This window comes from Sus scrofa, chromosome 3 (assembly GCF_054392235.1).
Source record: "Sus scrofa isolate SSC_HxYL_T2T_F1_AM1 chromosome 3, Sscrofa_HxYL_maternal_Yorkshire_Landrace_v2.0, whole genome shotgun sequence".
Classification (NCBI taxonomy): domain Eukaryota; kingdom Metazoa; phylum Chordata; class Mammalia; order Artiodactyla; family Suidae; genus Sus; species Sus scrofa.
The window spans coordinates 56,820,873-56,837,490 of NC_139385.1; the positions used below are offsets into that span (position 1 = coordinate 56,820,873).

Here is a 16,618-nt window from a genome sequence, read left to right on the forward strand (position 1 = left end):
GTCCTGTTCTCTAGGCACCTCACGTCTGTAAATGTTATGAACATACATACGTAGGGATACTGCTTGGCAGAAAAGCCTACGGAAGTCTGCAGTCCCCTGCAGTTTATGGGGAGTTAGTTCTGGGAGGCCCTGAGCTGGCTGGCCTTACCAGCAAACTGCTCTGCAATAGCTCTGCAGACCACCACTCTCCCAAAGCCAACAAGAGGAGACACTGGTAAATACTACAGAATGGAACCTTCCTCCATTTCCCAACCTTTCTAGTGGACCAAAGTATCAGTCAGTGTAATGTTTGCTGGGACCAGTAAGTCTGAAGATTCATTTGTAAGGCTGGGGAAATAAAACGTTTTTGAGAAATTCAATTGCCTGTGGTTGGTACTGTACCCCCCCACATTCATTTCAAACTATTTATTTTCTTTAAAAAAGTGTTTATTAAACACTAGCTGTTTATGATACTATGTTCGTTTCAGGTGTACAGCTTTAGATTCTTTTCCATTATAGATTGTTACGAGATATTGAATAGAGTGCCCTGTGTTCTCCAGTAAACTCGTTGTTTATGTATTTTAAATATAACAGTGTGTATCTATTAATCCCATACTCCTAATTTATCCCTTCCCCTCCCCGTCCCACTCTGGGAACCGTATGTTTGTTTTCTAGGTCTTTGAGTCTATTTTAATTTTGTACATAGGTTGAATGGCATTCTTTTCATTTCCAACTATTGAAATTGGAAAAACTGTCTGCTGTTTTAGGGTGCACTTATTATCTTGAAAATAAATCATTTCGTTGTGGTGGTGCTTGTTGTTCCTGCTCCAGTTGGTAGGTTGGCTCTTGTATCCACAGGGTTCTTCTGCCCTGGGCTTCTAGTCACAGCTAGGCTATGGTTCTCCAGCCAGATGATGAAATAGGAGTTTTTAAGGCAAAGACTGCATGGGCGGTGTTACTAAATATAGTGCCTGTGTATGTGCACGTGTGTGTTTCTCTCTCAAAAGTGCTTTGTAAAAATTACATAAATACTGGTATGGAAGTTGCGGTGTGACCTGAGAAAGGTCGATTTGAAAGTATTCATTCCATTGGTAAATGCATCTTCCCTGAAAATTCATCACTACAACTGCTGGTCCCATTGAAATCTCCTTAGGCTCTCCTTTCCTAAACCCTTATTGGGAAAAGGACCCTCCCCCCTCGTGTGGCAAGTTGGGGGCTGTTTCTTTGAGTCTAACTCCCTATTTCTTTCATAGTTCAAACAGGGAAATTCTAGTGTTTACTGGGCCAGGGGTCGGGGTGGGGGGAGAGGAGTGCCTACTTTCTATCTGTTGCACCACCCTGGCTTAAGTGACAAAACAAAGGCAAGTCCTGGAAAGCCGGGACTCTTAAAGAAAAGGTGAAATTATGGTCTTCATTTTAGGCAAAACCTTCAAATCCTTTGAGTAACATGTTGGGGTGTCATTTAGATCCTCCCACACACACTGCTGGGAAAAATAGAAAGATCTGTAGCCTGACTTATGCCGGTGATTGTAACTTCAGCTTAAAATACAGTCTCCTCTGATTCCTCCCTGAACTCAAGGAGATATACATCTTTCCACCAAATTGAGACAAGAATCTAATATTTATTGAAAACTTTTGAGCACATTTGTTCAAAAAAGTGCTTCCAATCACTCATCAGAGGCCCAATGAAGCCACGAATAGCTTCCTCCCCATTTTAAGTATTTTTTGTTTTCTGGTTGCATACTCAGTGTATGGAAATTCCCAGTCCAGGGACTGAATCTGAGCCACAGCCGTGACCTACACCACAGCTGCAGCAACGTTGGATCCTTTAACCCATTGTACGGGGACTAGGGACCCAACATATGGCTCTGCAGAGACTTTATTGCAACACAGCAGGAACCCCAGCTTCCTCCCCTTTTTTTTGCTTTTTGCTTTTTTAGGTTCAGCATGTGGAAGTTCCCAGGCTAGGGGTCGAGTTGGAGCTGCAGCTGCCGGCCTATACCACAGCCACAGCCACACCAGATCTGAGCCTTATCTGTGATCTGCACCACAGCTCATGGCAACGCCAGATCATTAACCCACTGAGCAAGGTCAGGGATTGAACCCTCATCCTCATGGATACCAGTCAGTTTCATTTCTGCTGAGCCACAGTGGGAACTCCCCTCCTCATTTTTAGTGGAGAAATGAGTCAGAGAAGGCAAGTGACTTGCCCCAAATGACCCAGTTAGGAAGTGGCAAAGCTGGTACTCAGAGTGGGTTTATCTAACCAAACAGTTTTAAAAAGTGAACTTAGTTTGTGAAACAAACTTGTGGGTTGGTATTATCGTCTCCAATTTCACCAATCACTAGGCCCAAGGCCAAGTCATACACAAGTCATACAAGAAAGATCAGCATGATGCAGAACAGAGAAGACGATAAAGGTTCCTGGGAGCTTCCTCCACGCTGTGTGTCCAAGTGCATCATGGATGCTGCTCCCGCCACCTCATAAAGGAATCCCCTTCTGGAAAGGGGCTCCTCTTTGAGGGATGGTGCCTTTGCCTTGCTCTGAGGGCTCAGAAGGCTCGTTGGGTGTGCACCGATGCAGAAACATATGGCGCCTCCTCTCTGCGTCTTATCACTCAAAGAAGGTATGAAAACTTGGCGACTGGAGGCCTTCTTTTCTGGAGTCACCAGAGTTCAGCTCCAAGAACCTGAAAGAAAATGTTTGGCATGGAGCTTGAAGGCTTCCATCAGGGATTCTTTGAGTCCCTCTTGGTGGCACAGCAGCCAGATGCACCCATTCAACACTGGGCCTATGTGAGTGGCACTGAGCATAATGTCTTGGGCAAAGCAATGCAGTCCCTCCGCCCTGCAATAACCACCTGTCCTGGTGACAGCTTCTTCCAGCCAGTTCTTCAGTTGAGTGCAGAATGGTGAGGGTCAAATACAGGATCTGTTCTTCTTGCCCGTGAAGACTATTTTTTTGCCCCATGCCTATGGCATGCAGAAGTTCCGGAGCCAGGGATCGAACTTGTGCCATAGCAGTGGCAGCAGTGACAACACTGGATCCTTAACCTGCTGAACCAGCAGGGAATCCATGAGGTAAGGTCCTAGGAGCTCCTTGGTGGTCTAGCAGGTTGAGGGCCAGGCCTTGTGCTGCTGCTGCTCGGATAATGCTGTGGTTCTGGCCCTGGAACTTTGGACATGCTGCAGGGCTTAGCCAATAAGTAAATAAATAAAGTCTTATCTTAAAAAAAAAAAAAAAAGCTCTGCACACTCACCCCAAATTGGGACCTTGATCATTGTGGGCCGACAATTAATTGTGGAGAGAGGGAGGGAAAACCTTCCTTTCCCTGAAAGTTCCCATCCATCCTTGAGTAAACATCATCCATCTATGGCAGCCACTGGCTGCCCATCCTCCAATTAGCTCCTGCTACAGTTTTAGCTTCAAATCTTAATGCCCCAAACATGAATAATGTCGTAGCCCAGCACAGGTCTGATTAACGAGACGACTGTGCCAAACTCAGGATCAGAGAGCGGCTCCCGGTCTCTTCCTTTACACCCTGTGGCTTAGCAACCACTTCGGCAAATTTCCCCGTGAAATAGACAAGGCGACTGAGTGCAATAAAAACTAAAGGCTGTGGCAGATAAACATCAGCATCTCTCCAGGCCATCCTCGCCATGTGACAGGCCCTCTGGAATCCTAAATGCCCTGTTGTGAATGCCAGGGTCAAAGGCACCCATGCTTTGCTTTGCCCAGCAGTCCTCTTCAGTCTGTAAGATCACTTACAGGACCAGCTCCTTTCTGGGAGGTAGAGTGGTTTATATGTGGAGTAGCCAGATGTGTCCTAGTTCCGTGTGACATGATTGATGCCCACACATGACATTTGAGAATGGGGCTGAAGGTCACACTCAGGAGGTGACCTGAATTAATACTGAACATCCAAACAGGAGAGAAAGGGGCTTTTGTCTTGCTCAGACATTGTCAGGCCCCCTAATATGATTCTGGGCCCCTTACATTTTTCCCAGATGGAAACCATATTTACTGAGCTCTTTCCTGCATGCTGGGCCCACTTAACAAGCAATGCTGAAGCTTCTGAGAGGTGCTTTAGGTCTCTGCACACATCATCTTATGCATCCTCCACAACAACTCTGTCCAGGGGATGAATTATCTCCAGGTTTCTCACACATGATCAAGCTGAGGCTTAGGTGGTGACATAACTTGCCCAGTAATGGAGCTGGATTTGAGCTCCATTCTGACTCCAAGTTCAATTTTCTTAATAAAACTTCCTCCCTCTCCATCCCTGTTTCTACTCTCATCCTCTTCACTCACACACACACACACACACACACACACACACACACACACACTCCTCTTCGCACTTGAACCCTTGTGTGAGCCAGTATTATCAACAGTCTACCACAGTATAACTTCATTGGTCCAAACCGTAGGGACTCAGAGTCTAAATTTTCCATGATATTGAGGCTTTATAGAGTCAATGTTTCAGGTGCGTTTAGATTTTTCTCTTAAACAAAGGTTCAGCAAATGTTTTCTCTAAAAGGCCAGACCGTAAAGATTTGGGCCTTTGTGGGTCTCTGTCATGACTCTTCAACCCAACCACTGTAGCACAAAAGCAATCATAGGCAATGTGGAAAGGAATAAGAGTGGCTGCTTCAACAAAACTTTATTTACAAAGACAGGCAATGAACCAGATCTGGCCCAGGGGCCACAGTTTGGGACCCTATAGTCTGAAACTCAAGTCATTGTTAAAAGACCTTAGGGCTTTAGACACTGGGTCTGTCTACCCTATCAGAAGCGAAGCAGGGTGCAGGGCCCTTGCAGTCAGGCAGCAGAAGTTAGCAACTTTTTAAAGAAGCAATGTGATCAACATTGCTTCTATCCTCAGACAGCCAGACCAGCAGGTCTCAACATGTTTTCTGCAGGAAGACAGCGACAGGCATTTTGCCAGAAAAGAGTTCTCTGAATTAAGAGGTTTAGGAAAACTCGGATTAGGGAGTTGAACTGTTTCCATTATTGCAGGACTTCTCAAGGCATTTAATGTGCTAACGAGCACTATCAAATAATGTCTAGGGGAGTTCCCGTGGTGGCTCAGTGGTTAACGAATCTGACTAGGAACCATGAGGTTGCAGGTTTGATCCCTGGCCTTGCTCAGTGGGTTGGGGATCCGGTGTTGCCATGAGCTGTGGTGTAGGTTGCAGATGCGGCTTGGATCCTAGGTTGCTGTGGCTCTGGTGTAGGCCAGCAGCTGCAGCTCCAATTCGATCCCTAGCCTGGGAACCTCCATATGCCGCAGGAGCGGCCCTAGAAGAGGCAAAAAGACAAAATCATCATCATCATCATCTCTAGGAAGGGAGAGCAGTTCAGGTCTCCCATGCTGGCCTGATCTTGTGCACAGACCTTTGTGTGCGGAGTACATCTGTGCTGTATTCTCTGAGAAAACTGTTGTAGACTCCAGGTCCTCACGTTTTTCATACTGTGTTACTTTTCTACTGCTTGTCCCAGTTGTTCCCACTTGAGGGTACCCACACAGCTGCTACCGCCCACACAACGGTCTACTTCATCTTCAGAGCAACACTGCAGTCCAGTGGGGAATTTGGATGCTGTACCTCCTCATGATCATGTGGATGAGATCAGCCTGGAGGGTATGAGAAGAACAGGGTTGGGGTGGAGGCTGGTGCATTTCTTTCCTCCGGTTCTACAAGCTTGTAGGTCTGGACCTTCTAGAAGGTTCCAGAAACTCATCTCCAATGCCTCTGGTTTGAGAGACTAGATGGAAAATCTCCATAAGAACACAGGCCCAGCGCTTCATGAAGCCTGACACAGGAGTGGTTTACTTCAATCAGGAACCTTAGGGACTCTGATGGGAGTATGGTTGGGGACATTCATGCCTGGAGGTGATCACCTCCTGAGATCTCAGTGAGAAGGCAGGACTTGGGGTGGGGAGTCACTGCTGGAGTGGAGAAAACATCTAGGGAGAGTGGTTTTAGCTCTGAGGAGATTTTGGTGTATCATCTTGAAGACAGAAATGCCGATGCTGACCAGCCCTGGCTCAGAGCATGGGGGTACTGGGGAGGTGTGTGAAAGAGCTTCGCATAAAAAAGGCTGAGGTATTGTTTGAACGAAGAGTCTGGGGGCAATTCAGACCTTTCTGTCCCCTTCTGAGGAGGGAGGTGTTTTGGCAAAGTCTAGGATCTGGCTTACAGGACACCACTATTCTTTAAGCCTATGCTTTAGTCACCAGCACAGAGCCCATTCTCACAAACTAAGTAGTAAATGAGAAGTCAAAAAAGCTCTATCCAGGCCACAGAGACCTCCAGCAAATGGAGCGCCGTGGTTGACGGGAGAGGTCCCATCCATCCCCATTGGGCAGTGGTCAAGGGGTTCCTGAGTCTTATTCATAGTGTGTAGCATTTTACAATGAGGTTGTGTGTTATTTCTATAATTGAAAGTAACTTAAAAAAAAAAAGACAAAGGGAATCAAGAAACAAGATGTGACTTTAGGCTCAGCCTCATTTCCATCTCAAAAAGATGGGGGAGTCCCGTGCGTGCGTGAAAATGTCCTTAAGATTTGTTGATGTGTTGTTATCACCCAGTTTTGTTGTTCTTTTTTTTTCCTTTCATATGTGTGACCACCTGACTTTCCTAGTGGTGATCGCTAAGAAAATTCCTAAACTGAATCAAAACAACAAGGACAATAGCAAAAACAAAGAACCATGTCACCATCAGCACAGCTCAGACCTTCTTGGCCAGCCTGGGTTTTCCACAGGCGGTCTTTGTGTTTCAAATGCACCTGCTTCCTTTTCTCTCTCTGATTTCCCAAGTACCTCTGAGAATCCCTCCTTCTTTCCCAGGGACCCAAAAGGAACCCCATGTGGTGGGACCCCCATGGGCCTTGGGGTGCTGCAGTCCCAGCAGAGCCAAACCCCACCCCCCTCACCCCAGGATGAAGGGTTTTTCCAACTGTGGCTCCCCAGGCTGGGTGCCTGGTCCTGAAGCCAGGTTTTAGTGAGAGCCTTTTGTGGCCCTCTATCTCATCCAGAGAACCTTGGTCTTTTGGATGAGACACTTGGTGGACAAGGACGCCCTTTCTTATGAGAAATCAGTCCACTGAGAGGCACTATCCCATCAGTAGGACCCTTGTATTTCCTGCCTGGAGAGTAAGCCCCCTGTTTCCTCCTGGGATGTGAGAAATGGGTTCTAATCCCTCCATTTCCACAACCTCACCTCCTCAGCATCTCCTTTTCACAAATGGGCCCAGAGAGAGCTTCCGGGCCTCAATCTCACCCTGGCGGGGAAGATGAACGTGGCCTCCCTTCCCTGCCGCAGTGAGTCAGGTGAAAGAACACACAGGGAAGAGCCAGACAGTCATGTGTTCAAACCCCAGCCCTGACCCTGACAGCTGTGTGACCGAAGGCCACTCATGGCAACCTCTCTGATCCTCAGTTTCCTTATCTGTAAAATGGGGACCTGACCAGACCCCGCCCTGTGGGGTGGTTATCAGGGAGAAGTGAAGCAGTTCGGAGCTGGCACGGTGCCAAGTCTAGGGATTTCCGAGCGGGACACGACAGCTTACCAGGAAAGACTGTGGCCCGTCCATCCCGGGGAGGCTGTGCCAGATCAGAGGGAAGCTCAACAAGCCACTTGAAAGGGACCTTGACTCATTTTGTGGTAACTGAATGTGCAGTTCAGGAAGTGCTTCGCAAGAGCGAACTGGGCTCCAGCCGCCCCCTCGTCCCCCTGCCCTCTGCTCCGAATCCTCAGAGCCATGACGCTGTTCCCAGCAGCGCTCCCCGTCTGGCATCCGCTGGTGCGCACGCGCATGGGCCACAGGACTTGTGCATGCGCGCTGCAAGCCCACTGAAGGCTGATCGGGATGCGGCTGCGCGGTTCAAGGACACAGTCCGACCACCTCAAGCCACCATTGAGGGCAGGTGCTCAGCTCTCTGCACCTCTTGTAGCTGATGCTCCTGCAGGTCCGGCCAGCACCACGGAGCACTTGACATTTAATCGTCAGCAGCTCTCCTGGAAAGTAGTGAACAGAAGTTCACTGTTTAAGGCTGGGGAAACTGAGGCACCCCAAGGTTATGAAATGCCCAGGCATGGAGGGTGAGTCCAGAGCTGGGATGGAACCCGGGGAGTTGGACTGCAGAGGCTGCTTCCTAACTGCGGGCATCTAGAATCAGGCACACGGTAGGTCTCCGTGGTTCTAAATAGGCGTGAAAGTGCGGCCCACGTGGTGTTGGGAGTGTGGAGCGAAAGAGGGGTGTGGAGCGGCTTTAGCCCCTGCTGCTGCTTCCCTGGAGGGCGAGGGAGGGGCACTGAGTGCCAAGGCACCTCGGGGAGTGTGGCAGGGCCCCCTCTGGCTTCGGGTAGGATGCGCCTCAAGCCTGGGCTACAGCTGCCCTGGGAGTAAGCATAGCCACTCCAGCTGCACCCACGTGGACCCTCCAGCCACCCCGCTCCCCAACTCCCACTGAACACCCCCAGGACATGGGCAGCAAGAGCCTGGGGTACTGTGTACTGAGGTCAGTAGAGAACTGTGAGGTGACCTGCTGGGGGCTGATGCCTTTGAGGACCAGAGCCTGGATAGGGTGGGGACCTCTGAGAGGATGAGGCTGCCTGACCATTATCCCCCATCTCTCTCACTCCTGTCTGCCCATGTCTGGCTAGCGGGTTTCCAGGGAAAGGGAAGTGGGAGAGGGAAGTGACATGGGAAAGTGAGTGGCACAGAACTGCAGAGTTAGCTCCCAAGTCCTGAGAAAAGCAGATCCTCCTCTGTCCCCGGCCTCACTGGCCTGGGGGAGAGAGTACAGTGGCCTCACTGGCCTCAGGGAGAGAGAACTGTCAGTTGAGCTAGACCCCTGCTGGGAAGTCAGGGCCTGTCCTAGTTCCTCATTCAAGGCACCCGCCCCAATCCCCAAGGCAGTTAAAAGCCCCGAATTGCCCAACTCAGTCAAGGGAAGCCTGGCCCATGGTCCCGCACACCCTCGGAGCCTGGGCCTGGCTGCCAGACCTGGTCTGTCTGGCCCCCGAGGCCGGACAGTGACCCACTCTGTGTTCCGGAGCCCACGTGTCGAGGAGGAAGCTGCCATTCTGACAGTCCAGAAACATCTGTTCCCCATTCGTCATTGTCAAGCTCTGATGTCTTTTGGGACTAAGTTTGAAGGACAGTTTTTAACTGTCGTAACCAAAAAAGTAAAAGGAAATAAACAATTACAGGCCTTCTTTATTTCAGAACTTTTTTGCTGTGTGGGTAGAAAGCTCTTCCAGTAAATAGGAGCTTGGACTAAATTACCCTCCCAGACAATGAGTTGCTAGAGGGTCTCCCCTCCCCCCTGCTTCACACCCCATTGTGCTGAGAAATGTTGAGATAAATACATTCCGGCTAAGGCTGGAACAAACGAGCAGCAGAAGACATTTCCTTTTCACCTGGGCTTGTCTGTGCGTCTTTCAGAAGACACCTGTGACCTGGTCCAGTGCCCCTGATGCTCTGTGATCAAAATGCCTTGAGTGACAGCGGCTGCGCTCAGGACCAGTATCATCATTTACCTTCCTAGCCTGTAACAGCTCCTGCTCTGATCTGGATGTTTCCAAGATGTGCTTGTTTGTACAATGGATGCACCAGTTTAGACTCATGGGAACTGTAGAGGCATCCAGATAAGCCCTGAGAGTTCTTACAGCCTGCCCACTCCATGCCCTGACACACTCGCATGTCACTGGATTCATAAAGTACCCTGTCTGTCAGAGGCCAAGGGTGGGTGAGCGGTCCTCTTGGAGCCAGTGAAGGACCATGGCTTTTTGCAGGGCTCCGCTGCACCTGGAGGACTCTCCCACTTAGGCAGGTGCTCTGGGACCTCAGGGACAATGGGAGGATGCTTCCAGCAGGAGTCAGGGTCTAGGTTCCTGGGATGTGACAAGTGAGCCATTGGTCCCTCTCTATCTTCCTGCTTGTCATGTTGGGTGTTTTGGTTTGCTGTGGCTGCTGTAACATCCTTGGTGGCTTAAAACAACACAAGTGTATTCTCTGACAGTTCTGGAAGCCAGATGCCCGAAATTAGTCTCACTGGGTTGAAGGCAAAGTATTGTTCTTTGCAGGAGGCTTTTTCGGAGGGTAGATTTGGCTTCCTTGACTGTTCAGCTTCCAGAGGCTGCCTGCACCCCTGAGTAGTTATTGCAGAAGCCTCATTACAAAGATGCAGTCAAACCTTGTTGGGAGAACTGTAGTATATTTGGGGCCACCCATCTCTGCTGCACCCAGTTTCCTTGGGGGCAGTGTCCCTTCCTTCCACTGTGTGATATCTGGAGGGGGGGGTGGCCCCAGATGCCACACAGGAGCGAGATGCCAGTTCCTCTTAGCCTCTCTTAGTGCAGGCTGAGCCCGAGCGGGGGAATTCAGGGAGGGGACATACCACCAAGCTCCACTGTTGGGATGCTGTTATCTAAGACTTGGGAGCTTACCTTGTTCAGCTCAGCAATGACCCCCCCCCTCCCCCAAAAGCACATCCCTCCTGCTTTGTGCCCATTTTGGCCATGCCTGTTCTCTGGCCCTGCCCATTCCCAAACTGGACAACCCAGCCCTGCCCATGATTCAAGGAACTGCCATTCTCTTAGCACATAGTCCCTTTGTGATGTTCCCAGATACAGATTCTGTTGCTCCCGCATTCAAGACCTGTAATACAAGGACTGTCTACTGTGTTGAATAAGTGGAGGACTTGAGGATTCATTTCTGTGCCGTTTTACAGTGGGGTTGATACGCCTCGGAAGCCTAGTTCTGACATCAAGGCCCTGACTGCTGTCAGTGAGAGGTGTGCCAGGGGTGCCTTGAGGAGGGGTGGTGAGGGACGATGCAGCTGGTTTCACTCATTTTTGCTCCTGGTTATGTCTTGTACAACAGGCTTTTCGATTACATAAGATGGCATCGTTATTGCCAGAGCCATGTTGGGTTCAGCATATGCTACCCCCAAATAGGGCACTGGGGTGCTTTGAGGACTTGAGCAAACAGCGGCTGAAAGTTTACTCCGTTCTCCTTCCTCGGTTGCCCTTCTTCCCTGAAACAGGTCATAAAGCCCTCCTGTGAGAGGTGGCTTCCCTTTACTTGGAGGAAAGGAGCATCCTTATCTCTGAGGACAAAGAGGTGCCAAGAAGAATCCTAACAAACAGGCCTTGCCGGGCGCCCCCCCCACACACCCGTTTCTTCCACTCACCTCCCCCCCCCCCGCCCCCCGCATATTCCTGCACGCCTGCGCACTCTTCATGAAACCCAGCATAGAATGCTCAGGCCCAACTGTCTGTTTAGGTCCTCATTTCCTTAGGAAGGCTTCCAGGTTACGTATAATGGATATGAAATAAATGTCTATGCTTTTCTCCTATTAATCTTTGTCCGTTTAATTTTCAGGCCCAGACAGGGACCTCACGATGGTCAAGGAAAGACTTTTTCCTTTCCTAGGGCCTATATTTGCTCCCTAACCTCCTGCTTACTCCCCTTGTTGCAGGACACAGAGGACACAGAAGTGGGCCTGAGGGTCAGTCACAGCAGGCAGGAGCCTTAGTGAATGCCTGGCAGGGGGTTTTGTTTAGGTGCATCTCTGAAGCACTTGGACACAAAGTGAATATTTGTTGAATGAGTGAATGAATGAATGAAGGAAGGAAGGCTGCAGTCCAAACCAGCCCCCCTGCTAGACATGCCCATCGAGAGCTGCAGGCTGCTTCAGCAGCAAACCCCTGGAGCTAGCTGAGGAGCAGTGAACACTGCCCGTTTTCTTTTTGTTCTGTTTCTGTTATGCCTCCAGGATTCCCATGGACCAGAAACAAAACATAAACTTCAGTCTCCAAATTGGGCTTTTATTTAAGAGAGCTCAGAAGAGGGCAGTGAATGTTGGTGCCAAAATTTTTTTTAAATTTTATTTGAATATAGTTGACTTACAAAGTTGAGTTAATTTCAGACATATAGCAGAGTAAATCATTTATACATCCACATGCATACATTCCTTTTCAGATTCTTTTCCCATAGAGGTTATTACACAGTATCAAGTAAATTTCCCCATGCTATACAGTAGATCCTTGTTACCTGTCTCTTTTATATATAATAGTGTGTATGCATAGTTTTAAAGCATTTTGGAATGATGTGGATATAAAGAACACAAGTAAAAATATTCTTTTAAAAATATTTTTATTACAGTTGAGTTACAATGTTCTGTCAATTTTTGCTGTACAGCAAAGTGACCCAGTCACTTCTTCTCATATTATCTTCCATCATGTTCTATCGCAAGTGATTGGATAGAGTTCCCTGTGCTATAGAGCAGGACCTTGTTGCTTACCCATTCTAAATGGAATAGTTTGCATCTACTAACCCTAAATTCCCAGTCCATCTCACTCCCTCCCCCTCCCCCTCGGCAACCGTAAGTCTGTTCTCCATGTCTCTAAGTCTGTTTTTGTTCTATAGATAAGTTCATTTGTGCCGTATTTTAGATTCCATATGGTATTTTTTGTCTTTCTCTTTCTGACTTATTTCACTTAGTATGAGAATCTCTAGTTTCATCCATGTTGCTGCAGATGGCATTATTTTGTTCATTTTTTTGTCTGGGTAGTATTCTATTGTGTATATGTACCGCATCTTCTTAATCCATTCATCCCTTGATGGACATTAGGTTGTTTCCATGTCTTGGCTACTGTGAATAGTGCTGCTGTGGACATAGGGATGTGTGTGAAAGATGTTCTTTATCATCATTGTGGATATCTGTGTAAATTTACAGATGGCTCTTCATTGATAATAACACTTTATAAACTACAGGTTCTTTGGGGAACTAGCCCAGAGGTACCAAGAAGGGCTAAGACTGATTGTAGCTGAGATCCAGGGGAGCCTGGGGTAAGGTACGGGTGAGACCAAACAGAACTCAAAGCACCAGGAGAACAGGCTGAAGGCAGGCAGGGTGCAGGTAGAGGAAGCCTTTCAAACAGAAGGCTCTAGGACAGGAGTCAGCCCCCCTCGGAGAGGGACAACCTCTGACTGACTCCAGCATAGTTTGCAAGGAACTGAGACGTTCCTGAGATATGAGGCTTTTGGTGCTAAAACGGGGACAGTCCCAGGCCAACTGGGACGGCTGGTCATTCAAGTTTCAACCTGCCTATGGAAGTTTCTAGTGATGAAAGAACCTCAATCCCTTGGGGATGACCGAGATTTCTTTGTCATCCTCTGGTTAGGTGGGGTTGGGGTGTGAAGGCGGGGGAAGGGTCACCCTACCATCACCCCCTGGAACAGAAGCAAGAGCCTTTCTGAGATTTTGGGCTCTGAAGTGGAAGGTGAATGCTTAAAAACTTTGCGGATTTCATGGGAATAATAAGATTTAATTTTTAACAATAAATGTTAATATTCAACAACATGCAGATGTGTTTCTCAGAGTTGGTACTGAGTCTGTGTAGAAAATATCCCTTCTCCAAAGGTGAAACGGCACTGGAGTTCATTTGAATTTCGGAGGGAGAGCAGCTTACTTTGTGCCAGCAGAGCTCAATGAAGCTTACTGTGGCAGGTCATATCACCAGGGTACCACTATGCAGAGGCACCCTAGAATCTTGACTTGGAGGCTTTGAGGTCTCCAGCCACTGTTCCTACTTCTCTCTTCCCAGAGGCTTCTCCTCTCATGGTCCATCTCTCATATTTAGATCCTCTAGAAATGTATATATAACTCAGCTGCAAGTCAGAAATGCAAAAAATATATAACTTTCGTCTTTTTAAAAAAATATCTGGAGTTCCCGATGTGGCTCAGCCGGCTATGAACCCGATTAGTGTCCATGAGGGTGTGGGTTCGATTCCTGGTCTCACTCAGTGGTTTAAGGATCCAGCATTGCCACAAGCTGCAGCATAGGTCACAGATGCGGCTGAGATCTGGAGTTGCTCTAGCTGTGGTGTAGGCCAGCAGCTGCAGCTCCAATTTGACCCCTAGCCCAGAAATTTCCATATGCCACAGGTGCGGCTCTAAAAAAAAAAAGAAGAGAAAAAAACCCACTAAGCTCAGAGATCCCACTGTGGTGCAGTGGGTTAAGAATCTGAGTACAGTGGGTTGGGTCACTGTGGAGGCACAGGTTAGATCCCTGGCCCATGAACTTCCATATGCTGTGGGTGCAGACATTAAAAACAAAAACAAAAAACCCGAAAAAACCCACCTCCTCTCATCTTGCACACAAGGCCCCTTTCCTGTGGGTAGCAACAAAATATTTCATTTTACCAACTGAAGAGATCTCCATTTCTACTGCTTTAAAACTTAGACTCCGAGAGATCTAAGTTTCTGATGTCACCCAAGGTTTCTTCTCCCCTTTTGCTTTTCCAAGACACAGTCCAGGTGCCAAAAGTGGGTCTGTGTGCCCTGTCACTTTCAGAAAGGAGGAGCTGGCCTCCCAGAGAAAAAAGTTCCTCCCTCTTGGTCTTCAGGCACCAACCTCTGACCTTACTGTGTCCCCCAATCTTGGCATCTAGGTCTGGGGTTACTTGTGGGGTGTTCTGACCGTGGGCACAGTGCAAATTCTGCTGTGCCCTGCGTCTGTCCTAAGGCTGGCTGAGAGGTAATCAATAGCAGGATTATACCACAGTTTGTTGATCTGTTCCCCTGTTGATGGTCATTGGGGCTATTTCCAATTTTGGAGTACAGTGAAAGCTGTGAAGAACAGATGCCAAGTCTTCCTTCCTTCCTTCCTTCCTTCCTTCCTTCCTTCCTTCCTTCCTTCCTTCCTTCCTTTTTCTTTATCTTTTTATGGCCACATCCGAGGCCTATGGAGGTTTCCCAGGCTAGGGGTCGAATCGGAGCTACAGCTGCAGGCCTACACCACAGCCACAGCAACTCGGGATCTGAGCCGCATCTGCAACCTTCACCACAGCTCACAGCAACACTGCATCCTTAACCCACTGAGTGGGGTCAGGGATCAAACCCAAGCCCTCATGGATACTAGTCAGGTTCATTACCTCTGAGCCATGATGGGAACTCCTAGTGGATGATTTTTTTTTTTTTTTTTTCCTCTTGGGAAAATACCGAGGAGAAATACCTAGGTCACATTCTATGTTGAATTTCTAAGTAAAACTACTGTATGTTCCCACCAGAAAATACGAGAGTTCCAGTTGTTCTATGTCTTAACCAACATTTGGAGGGGTCAGTCTTTATAAAATTTTAGGCATTCTAGTGCATGAAAAATGATATCTTGTGGTTTTAATTTGCGTTTCTCTAATTATTAATTATGTTCAACAACTTTGCATGAGCCTGTTGGCCATTTGTAAAGTGTCTGTGCTTGTTCTTTGGCTATTTTTAATATTGGACTGGATATCTTTCATTTTGGATTTATAGGCATTCTTTATTATGGATGCAAGTACTTTGCCTGCTAAATGTATTGAGAATATTTTCTCAGTCTATGACTTGTCTCTTTTTTCATTTTCTTTGTTTCTAACAAGAATTTGATGAAGGGCAACTTATCATTTAAAACATTTTTATGATTAGTTTTTTGCATGTCCTAAGAAATCTTTGCCTGCCCCAAGATTGCAAAGATCTTCTGTGTTTTCTTCTACAGGTTTCATAGGTTTAGGATTTTATAATCAATAAGCCTAAATATGTACTGCTCAATTTTAATTTGAAGATTTTCTAGATACTTTGTCGTTGATTTCTAATTCCTGTGTGGTCTGAGATACATGCTGAACTATATCATGTAACTATATACATGCATAACTATATCTACCATGTAGATCACAGGCAAAAACAAGTGCTGGTTATCTCTGAAAGAGATTGCAGAAGGACTAAAAGGGTGATCTTTTATTTTGACCACACATTTACCATTTTTGGTATCTTCTTCCCATATTGAAGACCCAGGGTTCCTTCTTGTGTCATTTCTCTTCAACTGGAATAACTTCCTTTCACATTTCCTGATGAAGAATTTGCTCAACTTTGTTTAACTAAACAAGTCTGTGACCTTAATTTTTGTAAAGATATATTTTACTGGATGTAGAGCTTTTCCATGAATCATTTCATTATCTTATCATCCCATGATCTCTGGCTTCATTGCTTCTGATAAAAAGTCAGGTGTGATTCATATCCTTGGTCCCTTGTATGTGTGTCATTTTCTTTGGCTGCCCAAGACTTTGCTCTTTATTTTTCAGCATTTTAACTATGATATGCAGCTCTGGGTGTGTGTGTTTATCTTCCTTGGAGTTTGCTGAGATTCTTGGGTTCATAAGTTAATGTTTTCCAACAAGTTTAGGAAATTTTCAGTCATATTCTTCCAAATACTTTTCCTGCCTATTTTCCCTCTCTTCCCTTCTGTGATCCCAATTACACATGTATTAGACAGCTTGATATTGTACTAAATGTCACTGAAGCACTTTCATTAAAAAATTTTGTTTTTGCTCTGTGTTTTTAAGATTGGATAGTTTATATTGGCCTGTCTTCTAGTTCACTTACCCTTTTTTCTCTTGCCTCCAACCTAATATTAGGTCTATCCACTGATTTTTTTTCAGTTTTTGAGTCTTGTTGGTTCTAGAACTTCATTTGGTTCTTTCTTTCTTCCTCCGTTTCTTTCTTCCTCCTTTTCTTTTCTTCTTCCTTCCTTTCTTTTTCTTTCTTTTCCTTCCTTCCTTCCTCCCTCCCTCCTTCCCTCCCTCCCTCC

At 47.1% G+C, this 16,618-nt stretch overlaps 1 protein-coding gene across 24 annotated transcripts in view; it reads left to right on the forward strand.

Moving 5' to 3' along the window:
• LOC106509733 (uncharacterized) overlaps positions 1-16,618 on the forward strand; it is a 279,725-nt gene that overhangs the window by 77,765 nt on the left and 185,342 nt on the right. The window contains exon 1 of one of the 24 annotated variants that reach the window (XM_085018441.1): positions 7,840-8,170. The exons of the other annotated variants lie outside the window; for them this stretch is intronic. The gene's annotated coding sequence lies outside the window, so the exon portion shown is untranslated. Of the gene's footprint in view, positions 1-7,839; positions 8,171-16,618 lie in introns of those variants that run through there. 24 annotated transcript variants of the gene reach the window in all.